Source organism: Lithobates pipiens, unplaced genomic scaffold (genome assembly GCF_037356315.1).
Source record: "Lithobates pipiens isolate NorthernLeopardFrog02 unplaced genomic scaffold, aLitPip1_a1.2 Scaffold_3, whole genome shotgun sequence".
NCBI lineage: Eukaryota > Metazoa > Chordata > Amphibia > Anura > Ranidae > Lithobates > Lithobates pipiens.
This window is the reverse complement of record NW_027507790.1, coordinates 29,445,478-29,462,600: the sequence shown is the minus strand read 5'-3', so window position 1 is coordinate 29,462,600 and position 17,123 is coordinate 29,445,478.

Sequence of the window (17,123 nt, the reverse complement as noted above, 5' to 3'; positions counted from 1 at the left end):
TTTTTTTCCCTTTAAGCATACACATCTTTATGCAAAAATACCATATTCCTAACTCAAGCATTATTTTCTTTTATATAAAAATAACGCACTTAATCTTGCAAGTTTTCAGAAATGTGTCTAGCATAAAAATCAAATGTTTCTAGTAGAAGGGTGTCATATTCTATACTTGGCTGTTCTCCAAAAGCATTATCCTCTCATAAAATTATCAGGATCTTTTTTGGCAATGATCGGGAGCAGCAGTTATTCCAAATTAATGTTATTAAGCTGCATAGAGAACTGCCTGGAAAATGTTTTGACTACAGAGTACTGGTTTCTAGCGAGACAGTGTGCAACATAGTTGGTGCATACATCCAACATTTTTTTTAGTTTACATATCTCTATGTGTAGTATTCCTTGGCTCATATGAGGCATTGAAGCATATTCTGGAATGACAGTAAATAGCCCTAAATATGTTTGCTTTTTCTTTCTTTTTTTTTAAATTTGGCTTTGTACCACAGTGCCACATCATCACACTTCTGTGTATGAGAAAATGTTTCATGAAGGAATGCAATAAATATAAAGTCGCACTCCTATCAAGAGTGAAAACTCAAATGCATACAGTAGTTGCAGTCTGCACATCACTAATACTTTTGTTTTTATCCATGCACAAAATAGCTAAAATGTTGCGTTAAAGCAACCTACAACTGCAATGCTGCTGTCATTGTGAAATATGCAAATCTGACAAGTTTTTCTGTCTATAGCCGTTTAAATCTAGGGTGGGATTTTTTCTGCATCTTGCATTTGTGAAATGGCACAAGGAAGAATCAGGTTGCAAGAGGCTTCAAAAAGCAACCAAAAGCACATGTGAGTATTTTATAAATCAAGTCAAACAATGAAAGTTAAATTGAGTGGAATTTTTGAGTTTTTCCCAGTTATAACATGTTCTGAATAGATTTACCAGTACCGGTGATTTAGTAAGCAAAAGAAAGTAGCAGTTTACCTACTGATCATTTCTTTATCTTATGTAATAACTTTTAGACCAATTTTTTTTAAAGAAAAGTTTTATGTGTACTGTAAAACAGATTTTTGTTATTTCTTAATTAGTGGCGGGAACACAAGTATGGAGTAGTGTACTGTAGTGTAACTGTAGTGTGACTTCTTCCTGGGTACCCCAGGAAGAAGTCACTTTTGACGAAACGACGTAGGGTGAGCGGCGTGCTGACGTCTCCGCATTTCCACGTTAATCCGGAAGGGCGGGCAGTGCAAACAAGAGAGAGCCGGCCGGCTCGTTTTTTATACGCTATACGCTTACACTCTGCTGGGAATTCGTGAGTTGTTACTTTACTTTTTATATTTTAATAAATCTTTACAGAATTATGCTATGGGAGCTTTTTTTCTTCTCTCTTTGCCGTACTAAATGATTGTGGTGGAACGAGATATACCATAAAGAGGGAGCAGATAGATTGGTGTTACCAACAGAGCCCAGTGTGGGGACCAGGAACGTAACATTTTACAAGCCCGTATGATCTCCTTAAAAAGAGATCTTGACAGCTGGTAAGCCTCCTCTAATTTGGTGGTGGATAATCTCTTTCTACTCTGGGTGCACCTGCTACGTGTGTAAAGGGTGGTTTTTGAGAGTCACCGAAAATGGACTAAGATTCAGCATCCTATCCATCTTTCCTTTTCTTTGGACTGCTTATATGCCTGGAAATCATTACTTTGGCACTATTTTTGCATGTTTTTGGGATTTTTTGTAAATTAGAAAAATTATGTCACTTTATAATTTTGTTTTATAAGTTTTAGCGCAGCTATATTTTTTGATTGTTGTATATTGTGTGTGTCTCGCATTGGGTTGCAGCAAGAACTTACTACTGTCAGTATTAACACTAATATCAAGTTTTTGTTTTATTTACACTTGATTTTTTCATATATATTTGTCTAGCACTTTGTTTAGACCAGCGCTGTTTTTCGAAGGTTTTATATGTAGTGTAACTGCACCTCCATGTAAAACTCATTACATCCGCTTTCTAGTCCAAGTACACTCCAAGTGACTTAAATTATCTGAGGCTTGTGTTAGCAAATTCGGTCCTATAAATGTCCTGTGGTAGTTAATTGACAAAAGAGATGGAGGACGAAACTGCAACTTGTATATATGTTCAGTGTTGTGAACCTCTGCGCTATGTGTATTATTATTATTATTATACAGGATTTATATAGCGCCTACAGTTTTACAACATTAGGGTAGATATTACAATACAATACAATTCAAGACAGGGGGAATCAGAGAGCCCTGCTCGTTAGAGCTTACAATCTAGGAGTATTGGATCATAGTGTTGCAAAGCTGTCAAATAAATAACGATTCAACAAATATGTATATAAATATAGGTGCATGGGTTTCTGCAACCCTGGATTGTGTTCCCACAATGTGGCAAAATAATAGTGTAGAGTAGGGTTGCACAGCCTAAATCAATTGCGTGAACATCAACGTACTAAAACAATAAATGAATAAACATCATATATTAAACATCAATTATCTTTAAAAGTCCAATATAAAGTGCTTGTTGCGTCTTGCCCACATGCCTTTATTAGGGCCCCTCCTGATGGGCGTGACGCAAAACATAGGGCCCCGAAACCAGAAATGATGTGAGATACCGTGCAATGCCGAGCATACACCAGATTACATGCACTTTTTTTTTGTGCTGTATTTAATATAAGAGGTTTTCTTAGTAAAATAAAGAGTTGTTGTTTTACATTTTACACTATGGGAGGCATATTTATTTTGTTTTAACATGTTGTTGAGCAGATGCACCAGAGATTTAAAAGGACTACAGGTGTCCTCAAAGGACCAGTACCTGAGTAACCCTATTGGAGGTGGAGAGTGGTGGAGTAGCATACCAGTTTATTGAATATATTATTCAAAGGCTTGTCTTTATTTTACATGAGGTGAGAGTTCTGAGAGCATTGGAATGGTGCACAGAGGTGGAAGTTCACTATTGTTTATTCATGATACACATGGATACTGTTTGAGCAGAAGAAGGGGGTTGATATACATCACGTTTGGAGCATGGACTTTACTTAAACTTATATATGACCTCACTGAAGTCACTATTAGCACTTGCACTTTATATTGGACTTTTATGAAGAATTGATACTTTTTTGCACATTTATTTATTGTTTTAGTATGTTGATTTTCACACATTTGATTTAGCCTGCACAACCCTACGCTACGCTGTTAACTTTCATATGTTTGCTTAGACTTTTGCTTTTGACAGATGGATGAGCTTAAAGTGGAACTTCACTCTCCCAATCAACATTGACTATTTTTTTTCTTTCAATGTGTTTTTATTTTCAAAATGCAGAGATAACAATAATGTACAATGCAGTTAACATGACACCTGCGTGAAGGTCCCAAGTGTTGCCTTATTTTATACAAACAGTCTTCAAACATAATAATGAACAGTTTATACATTGAGTTTAGACTTGGTGGGCTGTCATTCCAGCAGACTAGGATGGGCTGCATTAGAGTCTAACATGCAACCAGGCCTCTAGAGGAGCGGAAGTCCTCTCTGCCTCCGGCACCCCAACAGTATCTTACTGTGCCAGAGGAGGAATCCTCCCGCCTCCCCCGTTGCCCTGCCCCGGCAACCCCAGGCCGCTCCAGTTTGAATGCTGGTAGATCTGGGTTTTACCAATGCCCTTCATGACTGATCAGAGACACCATCAGACTGAGTAGTATCAGAATAATAGTATAGGTGGAAAAAGAAGAGAAGAAGAGGGGGGAGAAGGGGGATGTGCATGCCTAATTTGAAACTGTAAGAGGGTGCATGCCCACAGGGACACCAGGGATGATGGAGACTCCCTCATAGAGGGTCCAAGACTCCCATATCTTTTGGAATTTCTTAGTTGTATCAGTAAGGTCACTGGCCAGCTTTACTTGGGTCATTATCCACAATGTCTTCCTTTTAACTGAAATAGGGTGTTTTGGGGGATGCAATAACCCGAGTATCCCCAGGTGTATTTAAGTATTCTGCTCTGGAGGGTCTTATCGGGAAAATCCACCAGCAGGTGCCTCCTGGCAGTTTGGAACTGTCAGGAGAGCTTTCCCCTGCTGGTGTTATGTGATCTTTGGACCACAGTATTGGCGTCCACCAGCGGGTGGTTCCTGGCAGTATGGAGCTGATATCACCTCCTGCAGTCAGGCATCACCTGATCCTGATTGCAGGAAATTGTATAAATACCTGGCAAGCTCACACACACCTGGTCTTGGTGTCATCCTTGTGCCCTTACCTGAAAGCTCTGAACCTAATCCTGAACCTGATCCCTGTACCTTGAACCTGAACCTGTATTTGTACCTGTTCCTGTCTATCCCGTATCCATGTATCCCTGGCCTGCAGCCTTATCCCTTCCACCTTCTCCCTGTCTGTCTTACTACTTGCCCCCATCAGCTGACCCCAGCTTGGCTAGCTTACGATTCTGGTATTCCCTTTTGCTGTATATATTTGTTTGATTATTATTATTTGTGGGTCTTATTTGATATTGGTTTGTTGTGCACTGTATGATATTGGGGGTGGTTGAATTAATATATTATTCACTTATCTTAATAAATTACTTACTTTTTCACCTACATACATTTTGGTTACTCTGTTGCAGCGCACACAGCTCTGGTCACACCCTATATGTGACAGGACTTCGGGTGGTCTTTCCTAATTGGGATGGGGAGGGACTGGAAGAAATAGAGGATTCTCAGGAGTAAGGTAAATTTAATTGAGTTGATCCTACCTAGCCAGGCAAGCTCATGTCTGGACCAAAATTTGAGGTCTGCTTCTAAATTTCCTGTACAATGAGGGGTAGTTGTGGGTGCAGAGAGTTTCCATTCCAGCCGTTAGGGGGATACCTAGGTAACAGATGGTGGTGTCATTCCAGTCAAATTTGAGCGACTGCTTCAACAAGGAGACTGTTTGGGAGGGAAGCAAAACATTAAGGGCTTGTGATTTAGAGTAGTTGACTTGCAAGCCTAATGTCTTGGAGAAGTCGTCTAGTACTTAGCAAAGATTGGGTAAGGATGTGAGGGGTGGGGAAGTGAGAAATTAAAGGATGTCATCCTCAAACAATCCGCATTTATGGGTGTGATCTCCACAGGACACCTCTTTAAAGCGGAGGTCCACCCTAAAATGGACCTTCCGCTCATCGGATTCCTCCCCCCCTCCGGCGCCACAATTGGCACCTTTCAGGGGGGAGGGGGGTGCAGTTACCTGGATAATCCAGGTAACTGCACCCACTTCCGGGCTAGCTCTCTGCGGAAAGGGGCGTACATTACGCCCCTTTCCGCAAGTGCCCGCCCCCTTCCGCAAGTGCCCCGCTGCCTGCTGGGAAACACACAGATCCCAGAGGCAGCGGGACCGTCCTCATTGCGCAGCGCGGCTCGTGCATGCGCAGTAGGGAACCGGGAAATGAAGTCGAAAGGCTCCATTTCCTGATTCCCATACCCAAGATGGCGGCGGCAGCACTCGAGTGTCGATCTAGAGATCGGCTTCGGGTGCCGACATCGCGGGCGCGCTGGACAGGTAAGTGTCACTATTTTAAAAGTCAGCAGCTGCAGTATTTGTAGCTGCTGACTTTAAAAAAAAAAAAAAACGCGGAGTCCCGGCGGACTCCCGCTTTAATGTTAGGGTTTTGTCGGATAGCAATTGCTAGGGTTTCTATTGCTATTGCAAATATGAGTGGGGATAGTGGACATCCTTGTCTGGTGCCTCTTGTAATGTCTATTGGTTTGGAATAGTGCCCCTAAAGTCAAATGAATGGCTTTGGCCATGAGTATAGAGCCCGTAAGCGTCCCATAATGCGTTGCTCAAAGCCCCAACGGTCCATGAGGGAGAAAATGAAGGGCCAAGACAGTGATAGGAGGAACCCCTGTAATTTTGCCCCCCCCCCCGTTAGATTGCAGGCGCAAAACTACATCAATTGCTTGTTGAATTTGGTCTGGGCCTTGTCTACCGGGTATGAATCCCACTTGGTCCTTATGTATGTATTGACTGATGAAGGAGGCTAGTCTGTTTGGCAAGATTTTGGTTAGAATTTTCAAATTGTTATTTATGAGGGAGATTGGTCGGTAATTGCTAACGTCTTCATGATTTTTGTCTGGTTTGGGTATAACCGTGATGTATGCCATATTGAGATGGCTATCTAAGGGGTCGCCTTGGGTTTTGGAGTTGAATAATTTAGTCAAGTGGGGTGTTAGGGTATTTGCAAAGGTCTTGTAGTGGGGGATGGACAGACCATCAGGTCCCGGAGCTGACCCCTTTTTTGAGGTCTTTGATGACCTTCAGCACTTCCTCCTCTGTAAGGCCGCGTACACACGCGCGGACTGTTTGCCCAACCTTGTTCGTCAAACAGTTTCGGCAAACAGTCCGCTCAAAATTTGCATGAGCGGACTTGCCCACACACGAGCGGACTGTTTGACGAACAAGGTTGGGCAAACAGTTCGCTCAACTTTTGAAATGAACGGACTCGCCCACGTAAGGAGGAGGCAAATCCGCCCATTTCGAGCGCGTGTACAGGTAGGCGGGGCCCGCGAAGGAGACGTCGCGGGCTCCGCCGCCTGGAATGGGCTTAAAGGGGAACCCCAACGCCGAAAAAAATCGGCGTGGGGGTTCCCCCAAAGTCCACACCAGACCCTTGTCCGAGCACGCTACCCGGCCGGCCAGGAAAGGGGGGCGAGCGAGCGCGCCCCCCCTCCTGAGCCGTACCAGGCCGCGTGCCCTCAACATGGGGGGTGCCTTGGGGAAGGGGGGGCCGCGCGGCCCCCCCACCCCAAAGCACCTTGTCCCCATGTTGATGAGGACAAGGGCCTCTTCCCGACAACCCTGGCCGTTGGTTGTCGGGGTCTGCGGGCGGGGGGCTTATCGGAATCCGGGAGCCCCCTTTAAGAAGGGGGCCCCCGGATACCGGCCCCCCACCCTATGTGAATGAGTATGGGGTACAATGTACCCCTACCCATTCACCTGTGAAATAAAGTACAAAAAAAAAACACAACACATGGAAAAAGTATTTTATTGCACAGCTCCGGGGGTCTTCCGTCTTCGGGGGTCTTCTCGCCGGACTCCTCCGCTATGTGTGTGTAGCTCTTTTGCTAGCGGAGGAGTCCGGCTTTCTTCCTCCCCGCCGCCGGCCTCTTCTCCCGACTTCGGGGGTCTTGTCCCCCTCTTCGGTTCTTCTGCCGGGCCACCGCGCCTGGTCCGGTGGCCCGGTCTTCTGTCGCCGTCTTCCGTTCTTCTGTCGCCGCCTTCGGTTCTTCTGCCGGGCCACCGCGCCTTCTTGTAGCTCTTTTACAGGCGGTGGCCCGGTCTTCTGTCGCCGCTGTCGTCGCCGCCGCCTTCCGTTCTTGTTCTTCTTCTTGTTCTTCTTCTTGTTCTTCTCCTGGAGATGTTAACTCGACGATCTCTCCGGCCGGAATGCCAGAGCCGCGCTGTGCGGTCACTTATATAGTGACAATGGGGCGGTGTCACATGGTATATGTCACATGGGTTGGTCACATGGTGACCCCGCCCCCTTACGATGTCATAGTCCCCATGTGACATCAACCCATGTGACCAACCCATGTGACATATACCATGTGACACCGCCCCATTGTCACTATATAAGTGGCAGCGGAGCGTGTCCCTGGCATTCCGGCCGGAGAGCTCGTCGAGTCAACATCTCCAGGAGAAGAACAAGAAGAAGAACAAGAACGGAAGGCGGCGGCGGCGGCGACGACAGCGGCGACAGAAGACCGGGCCACCGCCTGTAAAAGAGCTACAAGAAGGCGCGGTGGCCCGGCAGAAGAACCGAAGGCGGCGACAGAAGAACGGAAGACGGCGACAGAAGACCGGGCCACCGGACCAGGCGCGGTGGCCCGGCAGAAGAACCGAAGAGGGGGACAAGACCCCCGAAGTCGGGAGAAGAGGCCGGCGGCGGGGAGGAAGAAAGCCGGACTCCTCCGCTAGCAAAAGAGCTACACACACATAGCGGAGGAGTCCGGCGAGAAGACCCCCGAAGACGGAAGACCCCCGGAGCTGTGCAATAAAATACTTTTTCCATGTGTTGTGTTTTTTTTTGTACTTTATTTCACAGGTGAATGGGTAGGGGTACATTGTACCCCATACTCATTCACATAGGGTGGGGGGCCGGTATCCGGGGGCCCCCTTCTTAAAGGGGGCTCCCGGATTCCGATAAGCCCACCGCCCGCAGACCCCGACAACCAACGGCCAGGGTTGTCGGGAAGAGGCCCTTGTCCTCATCAACATGGGGACAAGGTGCTTTGGGGTGGGGGGGCCGCGCGGCCCCCCCTTCCCCAAGGCACCCCCCATGTTGAGGGCACGCGGTCTGGTACGGCTCAGGAGGGGGGGCGCGCTCGCTCGCCCCCCTTTCCTGGCCGGCCGGGTAGCGTGCTCGGACAAGGGTCTGGTGTGGACTTGGGGGGAACCCCCACGCCGATTTTTTTCGGCGTTGGGGTTCCCCTTTAAGCCCATTCCAGGCGGCGGAGCCCGCCACGTCTCCTTCGCGGGCCCCGCCTACCTGTACACGCGCTCGAAATGGGCGGACTTTCCGAGCGGGAACAGTCCGCTCATTTCGAAAGTACAGCGGACAAGCCCACACACGGGCGGACTGTTCGCTCAAACACAGTTTCAGCGGACAGTTTTTCGGAATTTCCGAAAGACTTTGTCCGTCCAACTGTCCGCTGAAACTGTCCGCTGAAAGCCCACACACGAGCGGACTGTCCGCCCAAACACTGTTCAGCGGACAAGGTTGGGCGAACAGTCCGCCCGTGTGTACGCGGCCTAAGGGTAGATTCCATCATGTCTTTGTGTGTGGTGTTTAGGAAAGGGATAAGGAGGCCATCTAGGAACCGTGAGACTGAATCTATGTCGGTCTAAATGTGAGAGCTATATAGTTGTGAGTAGAACCCTTGGAAAGCATTGAGTATTTTGACTGGTTTGGCTGTGGGGGGTTAACTGGCTATTCTGATCTTGGGCATAGTATGGACCCTGATGCAAGGGGAGAGTTTAGCTGCTAATAGAGGGCCCATTTGGTTTGCTTGTGAGTAAAATTTGTGTCTGCTTCAGCCGTGACTTCAAGGTTGAGATCCAGTCAGGCTTTATCTATTTGGGTTATGGTGATCTTGGATGGATCCTTTTTGTGTAGAGCCCGTAGGGAAACATATTCCTGTTCTAGACGTTCTATATCGGCTTGCCTTTCTCGTTCAACTTGGGTAGACATTTTTATAAATTTGCTTCTGATGAAGACTTTGTGAGCCGCCCCCGGGCCTTGCTGCCATGGTTCCCTCTGTGTCATTTATTGCAAAGTATTCTTGTAGGACTTTTTTGATTTCCTTGGCTCTTATGGGATCAGGGGTGTATCGACTCATTCATTCTCCATTGTCCTCGTGTCCCACCCAGGGCCCTGGAGTGGATAGATATGACTACTATTGAGTGGTTCGACAGTGCTATGTCCCTGATGTGGGCTCTGAGGACTATGAGAAGCAGGGAGGCAAGGGTGAGGATAGGATCTATCCTGGCATATGTGTTGTGTGGATGTGAGTAGTGAGTATAGTCTCTTTTGGAGGGGTTAAGCTCTCTCCAGGTATCTGCCAGGCCGTGAGCATGTAGTACTTCAGTTATTTTGAGACTTTCTTTTGTTGGGCGAATCAGTTGGGACTTAAGGGGTTTGGACTTGTCTAAACCCTGGTCGAATGCAACATTTGAGTCTCCACCAAAAATGATTGTTCCTTCTAGTCTTGAGTAAAGGCTGCTCAGTAGGATGTTAAAAATGTTTGCTTGTCCTTTATTGGGTGTGTAGTATGACACTAGGGAGTACAGACAACAAAGCTCTCCCAGAAAATCAGACTTCGGGGGGAGAGACCCCTCAAAGCCCCTGAACAACTAACAATATGCGTCAACAACTAACAATATGACCCATAAGGTCACAGACAACCTAGCCCTCAGAGAACTTCGGTGTCTAAGAGTTAGGTGGAGGCACATGTGTTCCATCCTGGAACAGGATGACCTGAAAAAATGTCATACAAGTAAACAATTAAAGAATAGCTATCCATGGCTTTGTCTAGTGTGTGGCCCTAGCCTCCCCAGTTTGTCTGTCAATGCTACCTTCCCTATCTCCGATAATGGGGGGATTTCTGAGGTCCAACAGGTAAACTGCATCTCCAGGTGTGCCAGTCTTGTAAGGCTTTTTCCCTTTCCTGTAGAGAGTCTGTTATGGAATAGGAAACAATGCCCTGCAATTATGTGTAATTACTGTTCATATGTCAAAGATGGAGAATACCTTGGAAGTTGACTGGTCTTACCAGGGGAGTCCTAGTAGTCATGGTGTATTTGAGGATCGAAATGAGAAGCCAGAACTGAAAACATCAAACAGTAAAACAGATAAAACGTAAAAAACGAGGGTGGGGGAGCACGTGGGGCATGGGCTAGGAAGAGCACCAAACAATGTGATCACAAAGCCCCAGAACCAGACTCTAGGTCCGAGAGAAAAGAGCAAGTCTGGGAAAAGGACTTAATTGTCTTTGGCCTTCTTGGCTTTGGCTTGGCTTTGCCTTTGGTCCATAGGGGGGATTGAGAGCTGGTATGTGTGTTTTTTCTGTGGGAGCTTGTGCCAGCTTTGGAAGTGTCCATATCAGCTTCCTGGGTTATAATCTTCTGGTGCAGGAACAGTGTTTCCCCTTCCGAGGATGGAGAAGGTGTAATTTCTCCCCTTGTCAGTGAACTTGAACGCAAACAAGAAGGCCCATCTGTATTTAATGTCTCTTTCAGACAGTGCATGCAGTAACAGTTTCAGTGCTCTTCACCTCTGTATCGTGGAGGTTGAGAGGTCTGCAAAGACCTGTACCTGGTGTCCCTGGCACATCACAATGGGAGAAGACCTTGCTTGTTTCATCACTTCCTCCTTTACGGAGTAGTAATGGGGTTTGACAATGATGTCTCGTGGTGTGCCATCTTTCTTGGGGGCTCTGTCTAATTCAAGACTGGGGTGAGGGATATTAGGGATCAAGTTTTTGATCAAGTCCTGCACTGCCGATGGTACATTGAGTATGGTCTCTGGGATCCCCCTAATTCTGGTGTTGTACCTCCTGGACTTGTTCTCCAGGTTGTCGATTCAGGACATGGCCAAATCAAGTTGTTTCTATATTTGTGTAAATGTGTTTGGAATTTTGGTCATTATGGCTATAGTTTCTTCCATTTTGTGTTCAATTGTATCAATCCTGGTGCCTAGATTGTGAAAGACTGCCTTTAAGTCACCTGTGATTTTTGCTGCCGTGTGTACTAGGCCTCTGTCCAGGAAGTCTGAGAACTTTTGAAATAGTTCCTCCATCTGGTAGGCAGGGTCCCTGGCCTGGATATCATGGGGACGGAAGCCAGGCTGCACTGCTCTGTTAGGCCCCAGGGGGGAGGAGGTGTAGTCCGCCATGGTGCTGCCAATGAGAGACTCTGTGGAGGCAGGGGAAAGGGTGACAGCCTGCTGGTATCCCATCTGTTTCCCTGGGGTGAGGTGCTGTGTCACTGGGGGTGACTCTGACCTGTAGTCCGTGTGTTCTGCTGTGCCGGGAGTGTGGAGCTGTGGCTGTGCTGTGGCGGACATTTTGGAAATTATATCCACGGACTCAAATTGTGACCTGAGGTCCCTCTTTACCACTTCCCTGAACATATAGGGATGTTTCTGGGCGTGAGGGGATGCTACCGTGGGGTTGTGGAGCCTCTGGGACTGCCAGGCAGGATGCTGTGGGCGCCCATGTGTCGGTCTGGAGCGGAGCTCTCGGCTCAAGCGGCCATCTTCAGAGTTCCCCGCACAAGCACTACAACATTGACTATTTTTAATTATTTTGCTGCTAGCATTACTAAAAAGAGAGGAATGTATATCATAGCTACTTGTTTTGAATTTTCTTGTTTTAAATTTCTACTGTTAATTCCTGGTTTCTTGCCTAGTCAAATGTTGTCATACATTCCAGGAGTCTTCAGGAAAGGAGGAGGAGTTTTCTCATCTAAACACATCCTCCTGGCCTGGAAGCCTGTGTTAAGTGCAGATGGATTCCAGGAAGTAAGTGTTACATTAATCATCTTCCCTTACTCAAGTTGGCTGTAGCCAGAAATGCTAGGTGGTGCTTTTTAAGGGGATTTCTCTCAAAATAAATTGTGGGCAAGGATGGATGGAGGAGTTTCCTATGAATAATACAATATAATTAGCATTTTTGGCTTGTGTGCTCAGATGGAGTGTAGTTCTGATTTAAAAACCCCCTCTTTACTTTACCAAGCTTTGTTTAAAGTGAGTGCACAATGTAAGATGGCCTTCATACACCTGCTTTTGGCTCCCATTCTGCTTAACAGCATTGGTAGCTCACATCTTCTGTGGGTAAGTACACAACCAAATGTGTTCTTGGAATCTTCTGGCCTGGTACTGGAATGGATCTATATTTCTAAAAGTATAATATTTGTTTGCCTTTGCTGGTGTAGGAGTAAGAGCAGGTACACACATGCCAACTGTTCAAAGGGATTGCCTGTGAATGGGCTTCAAAATCATACACCTTAGTGTAGTTATTGGTGGACATGGTCTGTGGCCACAGAGACATCATACATCCCCAATTAGAGCTGTTAGAGAAGCAGCTGCCTCATGATTCTTTATAGAATGGGGATTCTATACTCTAGATGTACATCAGGAGAAGGGACCCCAGTTGGAGGTGACTGTGCATACTAACATAGTTGCTAATAATCTCCATGGAAACTAGTGGTTTCCAGTTGTCAAGAACATTGTCTCAGCAGACCATATATATTATCCATGTATGTAATTTATAAAAAAAAAACACAAAACACAAAACATAAATAGGAACATTGAATCTTTTTTTTTAATGTAAACACATTATGTAATTTATTCCCAAGGGCAGAAGGTACGGAAGACGATACCTATGACAAACTTCTAGTGTATTAAACATCATTAGGCATATTTCAAGAGTTACAAATAGGGGTGAGCTTTATGTTCGAGTCAAACTCATGTTAGACTCGAACATTGGCTGTTCACCAGTTCGCCGAATAGCGAACAATTTTGGGTGTTTGCAGCAAATTCGAAATCCACAGAACACCCTTTAAAAGTCTATGGGAGAAATCAATAGTGCTAATTTTAAAGGCTTATATGCATGGTATTGTCATAAAAAGTGTTTGGGGACCTGGGTCCTGCTCCAGGGGAAATGTATCAATGCAAAAAAAAGTTTTAAAAACAGAAGTTTTTTCGGGAGCAGTGATGTTGTCAGAGGGGGCGGGGTCACCCGTTTACGTAAACGGGTGACCCTGTCCCCTCTGACATCATGAGGAAAGCCATAGGGAAGTCCCCGTGCATCATCGGGTGGCCCTGCCCCCCCCGTTATTTAAGAAGTGTCAGAAGAATCGAAGCATCATGCGGCTGAAGACTCCCACAGAGGAGGATCATGCGGTCAGCACGGAGAAGAACCCGGAGCAAGATGTGGGAGGAAGAAGAAGATGAAGATGAAGATGGAGAAGAAGAAGTTGGAGAAACAAGAAGAACATGGAAGGAAGACCAGAAGAAAGAAGATGAAAGAAGAAAAATTAAATTAAGGACTTGTCAAAAACTCTCTTGTCTTTTTTAACCTTTTTGTAACTTTTTTGTGAAATGGTAGGGGTACATATGTACATAATCATCATTGTTCATCTGGGGTCCTCTTGTTAAAGCGAACTAAAATATTATAGCACACATGCAAAACTAACATTTACCTCCAGCAAGGCTTTTTAAAACACCTAGACTTATGGTGTGACCAAATCCCCATATTTTTTGTTTTTTTTTATGTTTTTTGAAAATGCCCAGGTGTTTTAAAAAGCCTTGCTGGAGGTAAATGTTAGGTTTGTATGTGTGCGCTGTAATATTTTTGTTCTGTTGTATGGTCTTATGGCAGCACCATCTTTATGCATTTTTTTCAGGTGTGCCCCCCAAATATCTTGTTTGTCTCTTTTTAAAGGGGGCTTCCATACTCCGATATGCTCTCCGCCAGCAGACCCCCACAACCACCGGGCAAGGGCTGAGGGGATGAGGCCCTTCTCCCCATCAACATGGGGACAATGTGTTTTGAGGGGCTACCTCAAAGCACCCTCCCAATGTTGAGGGCATGTGGCCTGGTACAGTTCAGGAGGGGGGCACTCTCTCGTCCCCCCATCTTTTCCTTTGGCCTGCCAGGTTGCGTGCTCAGATAAGGGTCTGGTATGGAGTTTTGGGGGGACCCTACGCCATTTTTTTACTTTTGGTGCAGAGTTCCCCTTAAAATTCATACCAGACCCTTTGGGTCTGGTATGGATTTTGAGGGGGGGCCCCCACGGCATTTTTTTTTACATTGTGGCGCAGGTTCCTCTTAATATCCATACCAGACCTGAAGGGCCTAGTAAGGGATTTAGGGGGACCCCCACGCATTTTTTTAAATTTTGGTTTGGGGTTCCCCTGTGGGGAAATCCCAATGCCATTTTTATCAATGAACTTTTATGTGTATTGCTGACCGACAATGCATTGTAGCCGCGAGTAGTTTTAAATGACTTTTTTTCCTTTAGAAGTGTAATTTTGCTGTCAGACTGTTCTAAACACGGGAACCATGCGCCCCTTTGCAGACATACTATAGACACCCCCCAGGTACAAAATGTAAAGGAATATTACACTTTGATTGTTTCACTTTAAGCATTATTAAAATCACTGCTCCCAAAAAAACGGGGGTTTTTAAAATATTTTTTTGCATTGATACCTGTCCCCTGGGGCAGGACCCAGGTCCCAAATCACTTTTTTATGACCATGCAAATAAGCCTTTAAAATGATCACTTTTGATTATTCATGTTCGTGTCCCATAGACTTTAATGGTGTTCACGTGTTCAAACACTTTTTTTGCCTGTTCGCATGTTCTGGTGCGAACCAACCTGGTGGGGTGTTCGGCTCATCCCTAGTTACAAAGAATGCAAGAACCAAAATAAATTCTAAATAGAATACACGATATTTAAAAGAGAGAGCAAATTCCAAACAATTACCTAAATATGCTGCTAGCAAGAACATGATGTCTGAGAATGTAGACCAATGCACTATAAGGCAATGGTATTGCCACAATTTCACATAAACCACAAATGATTACATAAATTAAATGTGAAAACAGCACCTGGGTCAGATGGCTTACACAATACTATTGATACTTCAATTATTTCTAAAAGTAACAGCTTCAGTTATTTCTAAGCCATTGTTTCAAATTTTTTTTAGGCAGATATGAGACCTATATTTAAAATGACATTAAAGATTTGGTTCTTATTTAAAAAAAATAACAAACATGTTTTACACACCTGCATTTATCCTCCTCTACTCAGGTCCCCGCCAATGCTCCAGACCCCTCCCTCATACCTAGTACCCTCACAACAAGCAGTTTGCTATGGGGGCATCCAAGCAGGCTCACTCAAGAACCACTGTTTCATGTGTCCATTCACACATGGAGCACGGCCCATCCCCACCCCTGCTCCCTCCTCATTGGCTCCCTGACTGTGATTGACTGCAGTAGGAGACAATGGCTTTCACTGCTGTCTCAGCCAATAAGGAGGGAGAGACCCAAGAGAGCCAAGGTTCTCATGCACATCGCTGGATTGAGATGAGCAAAGTTATGTTTTAGGGGGGCTGGGGGCCCTGCTGACTCAGAAGGTTTTTTACCTCCATGCATAGAATTCATGAAGGTAAAAAACCTTGAGCATTTACAACCACTTTAAGATGGAATTGAAGGTATTTTCTAGCAGCTATAGAAATGTAACTTTAACTTCTATTATTGGGACGCTATTTGAGAGGTTGGTATGGAACTACATACAAAAATTTGTGATAGAAAATAACGTAATAAATCAGTAGTATGTACGGATTTCACAAGAAAATCTATTTATTTTCACATGGATACTCTGAGACTCACACTTACTACTAATTTGAGCTCCCCGAGAACTTTTCTCTGGGCCAGGGTTACATGGTGCAAATGCATGCAAATCCTTAAGCAGGTGAAAGTACACCCTACCAATGGCTACCTGATCGTTTAAAGAATCTTTTCTGCCAGCATTTACCATACCAAAACTTTTCTTCTCTTCTTCTGTGGAACACTTCTATACTTTGTTTGACCTTCCATTGTCTTCTTTGTTCCCCAGACTAATCTTGTTATCTAATCTTGCCTTTGCTTTTGGTTTAGTATTTTACCATAGCTCCCTGATTTTTCATTTATTGGCTTTTACCCATCCCTAGCCACAATCCCGCTTTTGAAACTCAGGCAAAGGGACTGTGTTTTTAGTACATTTTGGCTTTGCTAAGGTGTTTCATACAGGTCCTACCAATCACCTAATGTGAGAGTTAAAATATATCTAAACCTAAGAAATCAATACTAGATTGTTTGCTAGTTATAAGATTTGATAGCTGCAATCATTTTAATTTTTAATGCTAAGAACATTTTCAGTGCAGAAAATATATGTTGATTTTGCCAGAAATGCAGTGCCCTTATCACTTCCTGGGAACTGAAAGCATGAACAATGTTATCTTTCTTCCATAAACTACCAATCCCCCAGCCCCACATGTAAAGTAGATGGGGAGAGGATGATATAAGGGTTGCAATCGTGACCTCTTCTATAATACAATGTAGCGAGTGAGCATAGCCACAGTGGTACAGGAATTTTGTTGTCTGCAAGATTAACAGGTTAAAAAAAAAAACTAAAATCTAAAAATAAAAAAACGAATACAACCATTTAATCTAAGAACTGGTGAATAAATGGGTGCAAGGAGATAGTTCCCTATAAGAGAGTCTCCAAAGCAAGAACAAAAAGGGAAAATGGACTATAGCGGTACCCTGAATAAATATGACATCTATTAAAAATAAAGTGTCTTTATTAATGTACAATTAAAAATAGAGTATCTAGAGGTCGGGGGCGTGGTCTGGCCGCTGCTGAGGATGGCCGCCTGAAGCGTCTGCTCCGCTCCTCCACAGCCTCGCTCAGTGGAATAGGCAGCCTGACATAGCCAGAAATCCTCCGGAACGGAGGGCACAGCTAAGGGACATACCGCAGAGTATGTCCCGCAAAAAATCCAAGCTGAAGGGACCCCGAAGGCTTCTGGAT